Here is a 6,107-nt window from a genome sequence, read left to right as displayed (position 1 = left end):
AAGGATTCTCTTTCCCACTGGTTTTTCTTGCCTCAAAGAGTTTTAAAAGATTATCTTTGAACGAAAGCTACCACTCCCAAATGACAATATTTCAATTTATAATTATCATCTTTATGAGAATGTGGGTTGCCTCTGGTTTTTATTTCTTCCATGAGAGAGAGAATCTCTGACAAGGTCTTGATGTCACAATCCACCCCCAGTCTCCAGACAGCCCTGAATCATGGAAAAGTGTGTGCCCAGCATATTCAGGGAAGTCTCTAGACTTGACCCAGGACCCCTTCCACTGTAGCACTGCCTTGCAGAGCGTCATACTTTACCACTGTGCCACCATCTGGCCCCAGTTTTTTGTTTTTTTTTTTTTATTTTATTTCAAAAACTGACACTGACTAAGGCTTAAAATAAGAACTGGATTCTGCCTTTCATTTTGAACACAATATTTAATAAATTACATGGGACATTCAATATTTTACTGTAAAATAGGATGTGTTATATTATTTTACCCAAGGGTAGGTTAATATATGCATTTGAGCACGTGTAAGATAGGCTAGGCTAAACTATGATTTTCAATACATTAGATGTATTAAATACATTTTTTAATTGCCAGAGAGCACGTGTGCTTACCAGAGAGAGAGAGAGAGAGAGAGAGAAAGAGAGAGAGAGAGAGCGAGCGAGCGCATGTACAACCTCCAAAAGGGCATGGTCACATCACAATCCCTTCTCCATCCATTAAGTTTTGGACACACAGATGCACTTGGTATGTTTTACAAGCTACCAGGGATGGGATTCAAACCACAGTCAGCTATGTGGGATTTGGCTCCCTTAATTACTAGGTTATGGGAACTAACTTAAATCCATCTTCTTTTTTTTTTTTTAAAGGTTTTTGCCATAGGGTATGTGTACTTTCCAGAGATAGAGAAAGACAGACAGGGAAATGGAAAGTAAGAAATCATCCCCAGGACAGATGGCCATGCCACAATCCCTTCTCCTCAATTCTTCTCTTGGGATTTTGGGTACACATGCCCAGTAGGATTTTTAAGCTGCTATGTCTAGGATTCAAACCATGGTCAGCCATGTGGGAGTCCTGTGTCTTAAACACTATGCCACCTGCTGTCCCCAGTGCATTTTTAATTTAGAATATTTTCAACTCATGATGGTTTTTATCTGGAGGTAACCCTATTATAAGTTAAGGAGCAACTATATACCATTCCTTAAATAATGATTCTCAAATTTTAGCATGCCATCTAAATCATGGGAGAGGTTCGTTGCAACACATATTGTTGGGTTCCACCACCGGCTTTAGATTCAACAGGTCCACAGTGGACCTGGAAATCTACATTTCCAACCTATTCCCAGATGATGTGGATGTTGCTAGTCTAGGACTCAGTTTGAGAATCGCTGATCCAAGAAAACACGAAGATTGAGAAGACAGAAATTGAAACTTGCTTACTCAAGTACCATGGTGCCTGCAAACAGAGCAGGCTGAAATAAAATAAGTCAGACCTAAGTATTGTTTGCCTCTCTTCTCTACGAGCTCTATCAAAGCATCTACAGCAGAGTAGGCCACAGAAGAAACACCTAGAAACAGTCTTTCGTTCTTAATCTTTAATGTAGTAACTGAAGCTTGATTAGCTTTCCCTTACATTGCAAAGAGGTGGATTCTATCTATTACCTATTAACTTCATAAACCTCTGAAAACTAACCTCTATATTCCTTCCTCCTTCCTCAAACTCTATTGAAGCTGAAATTTTAAAAGCCCCTAATGACCTCCTAATTGCCCAAACCACTAGGGTCTTAATCTCTATTTTTGCTAACCTTTCCATAACACTTTGTTTTAGCAACTGGTTTGACTCAGAAATTCCCATCTGCTTTAGCCTCCATGGTTCATCTTTTATTTAAATAGACTCTCTGTCTCTTTGATGGGAACTCCTCAGATAAAATTATGACCACAGTTCTTAAGTAAGGAATGAGTCGTTTCCTAGAACAGAGGCTGAGATCTACATCAAAGAAGAATAAGAAAATTCTGCAAACATTCTAGTTCAGGGATCATGCATGTTGCTCTCCTGACAAGTAGAACTCCTTCTACAGATTAAGAGGAAACCTTTTTCCTCTGTAAAAAAGAAAAAGAATTATATAAATGCATTTCAATATGGACTCTTAGTTTCTACACCAGGGAAGGTAATAAAAAGGCAGAACACCCTTTCCTTGGGCACAGGTAGCAAAGATCTAATCTAAAAATTGTCTTGGCCCTAGAACTAACAGAAAAAGGGCATATGAAATCTTTTGAACAGTCTCTATCCTCTTGTGTTCTGAAATTCCCATCACATTGAAATTTTTAAAAATTTAAAATGGCATGGTCCAATAGGAAAGCACTCCCCAAGGCTGGCAGACTTCCTCTAGTCTTCTTGGCATCTCCTCCTGGCACATTCTTCCCACAAAATCCCCAGTTTCTACTCTGATTTACTCTAGAAGTTCACCTTTATGGGAATTATTCCAAAAGCACTAGCCTCTGCCCAAACTTTTAGCAAGTACAGCTCTATCAGAAATGTCCAGCAATTACCCTCCCCCCAATATCACCTCGAGCTAATATGTAAACATAGCTTTAACTTGCTTTCCAACCTAAAATCTATGACCACAACTAATCTTTAACACAGTCCTCTGCTCCAAACTGGCTCTCTCCTTCCCACCAGCACTCCTCTGTCAGTAGAAATCATGTTTCCCCACCTTAGCATCTCAGAATCTATTTTTTTTTTTTTTTTTTTTGGGGAGGATTTTTGCTACAGGCGCCGCTCACCAGACAGACAGAACGAGATGGAGAGATAGAAAGTGAGAAATCACCCCCTGGGGGGATGGCCGTGCTGCAATCCCTTCTCCTCCATTCTCCTCTCAGGATCTTGGGCACACATGCACACCCGCCCGATGTGAGCTTAAGCCACCAGGTCCAGGACTCAAACCACAGTCAACTATGTGGGAGTCCAGCAACATAGCCATTATGCCAACTGCTGGTCCTAGAACCTCAGAATCTTAAGTCTCCCCTCACTCACCATGTACCCATGAATGAGACATGAAGATAAGTGCCTTAAACACTGTATATATCTTTCATAAATTAGCACTATGCACAAAGCTGGCACTCAAAAAAGAAGTGAGATAAGAAGTATTTTTTTAATCCACAATTCCAGAATCTAGCCCCTCCTCATCCCAACACTCACTAATTCTATTTAATTACATTGCTGTCCCTGCAAACTACTCCTGTCTGGCCTTTTCACCTATCTTTATCTATTTCAATCCATTCTCTACCTAGTAACCAGCTTTCCCTCAAAGTAATCTCACTCTCATGCTAAAAAACAAAATCTTTGATTCCAGCGCCAACAAGTGGAGTAGTGGCTAAAGTACTGGACTTCCACTGTGGACCACAATTCTAGTCCCAGACTCAGCAGCTTGAAAATCATGCCAGGAGCATGTGTATACTCAAAATCCCGAGAGAAGAATGGAGAAGAGATTGCTGTGCGCCATTATCCCCAGGGGATGGCAAGCACATGCACCCTGTGGCAAAAACCTAAAAACAATAACAAAATAAGTTAACTTTGTTATCATATCCCTCCATTACTCAAAAGATATCATGCTTAATATCCACAAGCTTTCATGCCCCCCCCCGTGTAATGTATCTTTTTTTAAAGATTTATTTTACCTATGATTATTATTATTATTATCACATGAGTTTTGCCAGAGGAAGGAGAGGGGAGAAAGCAATCTGCCAGGTCCAGGACTAGAACCACAGTTGGCCCTGTGGGAATTCTAGCGCCTTAACTACCAGCCTCCTGTTGGCCCCTGTGCAGTATATCTTAATGATGAGCTTCCTGTCAGCAAACTTGGCCTTTTCCCTTTGCCTGCCCTCTGTGCTCCCACTGAACACTTGCCTACTGCATCCTAGTTATGTACCATGTTTGAACAGCCTATAAAAGGTAATTCCTTCAGCTGGAGCCCGCTTCACTCAACAAACCTTGGCAGACTGCTCACAAGGGGCACATAATAAAGTGTCTGTTGAATGAGCTTATATATCCAAAAGAACAAAACCTTTCAAAGTTTTTATTTCATTGGGAGCCTGTAGAGTTAGTTTGGCAATGCAGTCACTGCTCAAAACACTTTTGGAACTTCTCTTTTGCCATTTGGAAGTGGGCTTAAGAACCTGTTTTCTCTCCACAGAAGAAAATCAGTCCCCTTAACTTTATACTCATGAAACATTTTCAACCAAAAATAGCAGAGCCAAATGTGAGCATTGCCATCCTCCACCCACTCGCCTTCATCATATGGATTTGTGCCCAAACAACTTCTGGCCCTTTCAAACAAGGAAACTCTTCTTCAAAGGATAGACTGGTTGTCGTGGACATTGTGCCACAGGCTCTAGAAATAATTTCAAATGGAAATGCAAAAAGGTTTTGCCAATGGTAGCGCCATTAGAAAAAGCATAGTATCTCAAATAGCTTCCTCAATCTGAAGACTGAGTATGTATGATTAAGCACAAGTTTTATTTTTCAAAGGGCATTTCATTTCACCTTGCTTAATATCTGTTGAATGAAATTATTAAAGAAAAAGTCTCAATTTCTCCAAATAGTAAAAAGGGCGTAAGTCTTCCCCATTGACTCCATGAATGCCAAAACCATTGAAAACTAAACTTAAACATTGTCAAATGAATTCCCGAAATTGTAAGATTCTGCTTTAATAACTTCATTAGAATATTCCTCAGGAAGAAACACCCTACCCCCAAAACTGCACTAACCTTTTCCAATGAAAGGGTTTCATCATTTGAAAAACTGATGCCATAAACACGATGAAGGGGCAGGTCCCTATCTTGCTTAACTCAACGTGTATTGAACAGGGTGCTCTACCCATTCCAGGTGACTGAGGGACAAGAGAAAGAAAAGGACACAGCCCTAGTACTCAAGCTTTCAAAACCATTCCCGACATCTTTCCAAAACACTGATAGGTTCGTAACCACCCATCCCTGGTGAAGCAGTTTACAAGGATGTGTCTACACTCCCGAATTGACTTGGGGACAGATAAGTCTCTTTATCCTCACATCATCCTTGTAGGAAGGGGAGAAAGGTTGATCTTCCCCATCACTGAGCTGGGAAAATTAAGGAAGCAGCGAGGTGAGGGAAGGTCCACACCTTTCCCTTTTCCTCCTGGCCAGCACCACTGGCAGAAGCCAGGATACGTGACATCCCAACCCCAAGCTCGCTAATTCAGTGATATGGAAAAACCAAAACTCCAGCTCCTTTCTGCAGAAACGCACAGGGACCCAGACACCGCCCGGCCCCATCTTCTGGGAGCTGCAGGTGGAGGCATGGTAATGGTGGACAGGAGGCGAAGGGGAGGGAGGGGCGCGCTCCTGTGCCGGCTCACCGTCCCCTCCTTCCCGACAAGTCGCTGCCAAGGCAACCCGAGGCCACAGAACCGGGGACCCCCTTCTTCCCGCCCACAACGGGTACCTTCGAGTACTCCTGAGCCAGCTTCTGGTACTTCCCCTGCAACTCTGCCAAGGCTGTGGCCTATCATGCCCATCCATGTCACGCTTTTTTTTTGGGGTGGGAGGAAGACGGCGTTGGACCGGGGGCGGGGCGACTACCGGGGGCGGGGCGACGTTTTAACGCCACCGCCCCACCCTCCGCGCCCGATCACGTGCGCAGCCTCGCCGGCGCACTGGGGTTTAGACTCTGGGACCCGAGGCGCCATCTTGATTCATGGTTCAAGATGGCGACCCGGAGCGGAGCAGGAAGGAATGAAGAGGGGAAAGGGTGAGAGCCTATAGAATGGGTGGGAAACCGAGGAGAGGAACTGTGGTTGAGAAGAGCAAAGGACCGGAAGAAGAAACATTCTAAGCGCATCAAGAATTCTGGCCAAAGCAGGCCCCGTGGTTCCCATGGCAACCGTCTGGCGTGTGATGGTTCCATCTTGAAGAATGAGCGTGCAGAGAAAAACCTCTGTATTCCGCTGTCTCCTTATCCTCATGTGGTAGCTCGGGATATACGCTGCACTGTAAACGCTCAGATCCCCTAATTTATAAGCTTCCTGATGCCACTCTTGCTTCACATCAGACGAACTTCGTTGTC

The 6,107-nt window shown here is 43.3% G+C and overlaps 1 protein-coding gene across 4 annotated transcripts in view; it reads right to left on the bottom strand.

Moving 5' to 3' along the window:
* Positions 1–5,548, bottom strand: part of PPP1R21 (protein phosphatase 1 regulatory subunit 21) — a 74,679-nt gene extending 69,131 nt beyond the window's left edge. For 3 of the 4 annotated variants that reach the window (XM_027775962.1, XM_006159006.3, XM_006159005.3), the window contains exon 1: positions 5,487–5,548. The gene's annotated coding sequence lies outside the window, so the exon portion shown is untranslated. The remainder of the gene's footprint in view (positions 1–5,486) is intronic. The other variant, XM_027775963.1, reaches the window with a different exon arrangement.
* Between the last annotated feature and the right edge of the window lie 559 nt (positions 5,549–6,107).

The sequence above is a fragment of the Tupaia chinensis genome, unplaced genomic scaffold, assembly GCF_000334495.1.
Source record: "Tupaia chinensis unplaced genomic scaffold, TupChi_1.0 Scaffold000622_1, whole genome shotgun sequence".
In the NCBI taxonomy this organism is placed as follows: domain Eukaryota; kingdom Metazoa; phylum Chordata; class Mammalia; order Scandentia; family Tupaiidae; genus Tupaia; species Tupaia belangeri.
This window is presented reverse-complemented; position numbering and strand designations above follow the sequence as displayed.